At 36.9% G+C, this 2,015-nt stretch overlaps 1 protein-coding gene across 3 annotated transcripts in view; it reads right to left on the bottom strand.

Moving 5' to 3' along the window:
- Positions 1-2,015, bottom strand: part of Kat2b (lysine acetyltransferase 2B) — a 122,715-nt gene that overhangs the window by 56,278 nt on the left and 64,422 nt on the right. The gene's annotated exons all lie outside the window — the stretch shown is intronic.

Here is a 2,015-nt window from a genome sequence, read left to right as displayed (position 1 = left end):
AAAAAAAAAAAAAAAAAAAAAAAAAAAAGATCTTAAACAAGAGTAGAAACATATACAATATAACAAAAATAACCCTAAATTTGTATCAATTTACAAAAACCCATAATGTAAAATATTTGAGACTAGTAGTTGTTTTTTTTTTAGTTTGAAAGTAGATTCAATAACCTCCCCTTTTATCCTGTCATTTCCATATATCCCCCTTTTTCTTATCAGAATGAGATCCCTGAATCTAATTTCCTTTGTTTAGTATCCTAGCACCTCCCTGACCCTAATCAATAAAAACTTGTGACCACTTCTCCCTCCCAAACAATGACCAATATCCATCAAATGACTAAAAACCACCCACCCCACAGCTTGGGAATGTGAGCATCATGTTATTTAAATTACTCACTGCTGTCTAGGAGCAATAGCATCTTTAGGAGACCATGGGAAAACTGAGATAACACGGACTGCTTCATGAATTTGTGTGTCCTTGCATACCAGCCATGTTATCTCTCTGGGTCGTTCCAGTTGAAGTATTTGAGCTGCCCAAGAACTCTCGCTCAATTGCTCATTACTCTTGTCTATTTTCAGCTACACAACTCCACATTGGCAGACTGTGTTTTAGACAGGGGAGTTAAAAAAATTTCCCTGAATCTGTTTTGTGCCAGACAGCAGTGCAAACTTCCCACAAAATACAACTTCACAGAAGAAACTAAGTATCTGGGAAGAGACTGGTCAACAGCTCGGAGAGACAGAGATAAGCCTTGAGTCCACTCAAAACCCACTTTTTGTTTTTGCTATTTCATAAGTATCTATTAATATGTGCTACCTGTTTTATGATAGTTCCCAAATGCTACCCTATACTATTACTTTATTTTATCTATTTCTGTTTGTTTGTTTGACTGACTGACTGACTGACTGACTGACTGATTTTTGGAAACAAGTCTTCTCTATGTAGCACTGACTGTCCTGGACTCACTGTATAGATAAGCCTGGCCTTGAACTCAAAGATCTGACTGCCTCTGCTTCCTGGGTACTGTAATAAAATCTGTGTGCCACCATACCTCGTTTTATTTTGCTTCCAGTCATTCCAGCTCTGCTGAGTGCATAGAATCACAGGTGTACACACACACAAACCTCTTCCTTTAACTATCTGCTTTGGGGGGGGGTCCTTCTTTATTGATTAAACAATAATTTTCTTCCTTAAGAGCTACAAGACAGGCTTGGTATTGCACACCTGCAATCTCAGAATTCATGACACTGAGCAGAGGATCCTATGTTAAAAACCAGCCTGGGGTATACAGAGAATCCAAAGTTACATGAGCTACATGCACCCTGTATCAAACACACACAGTAGGAATATCATGAAAAGAAATAAAATGGATAATATTGGCCACTGCTGTTTAAAATGAAGATAAATATAGGTCTTTATATTTTGTATAATGAATGTGCCAAATTGTTTGTTTTCTAACTTATCTTTCATGTCTTGTTGGTTCAGTTTGTTATGTGATTTTGTACTCTTCTCATTAAACTTAATACAAAAAGGTTAAACTTAAAAAAAAAATACAAGCTATGTATTAGTTCATGTATCTTTTTCCTTTGAGACAAAGTCTCGTTATATAGCTCTGATTGACCTGGAACTCACTAATGTAAACCAGACTGGTCTTCTCATAGATGGACCTGCTTCTGCCTATCAAGTGTTGGAATTAAAGACATATGCAACCAGCTCATGTAGTTATTGTAAATTAGATAGTAGAAACATTGAAGAAATAAAAAAGTGTAAGTTAACCTTATTTAGTTTAATATATCCAAAATACAGAGTCAGTGGAATGTCTCACTGGGTAGCAGTGCATGCCAGCAAACCTGAGGACTCAGTCACATCCCTCTGTATCACATGGTAGAGGAGAGAATGAATTCCTACAACCTGCTCTCTCTGACCTCCACACAAGTTACGTGGCAGACAGAGAGATGAAGGCGAATTTAATTAATCCAGGCCAGTGGGTACAAGAAGACAATTTTAATATAAAAGCACA

Source organism: Microtus ochrogaster, unplaced genomic scaffold (genome assembly GCF_000317375.1).
Source record: "Microtus ochrogaster isolate Prairie Vole_2 unplaced genomic scaffold, MicOch1.0 UNK40, whole genome shotgun sequence".
Lineage (NCBI taxonomy): Eukaryota > Metazoa > Chordata > Mammalia > Rodentia > Cricetidae > Microtus > Microtus ochrogaster.
Note: the sequence above shows the minus strand (reverse complement) of the source record. Positions and strands in the feature narration are given on the sequence as shown.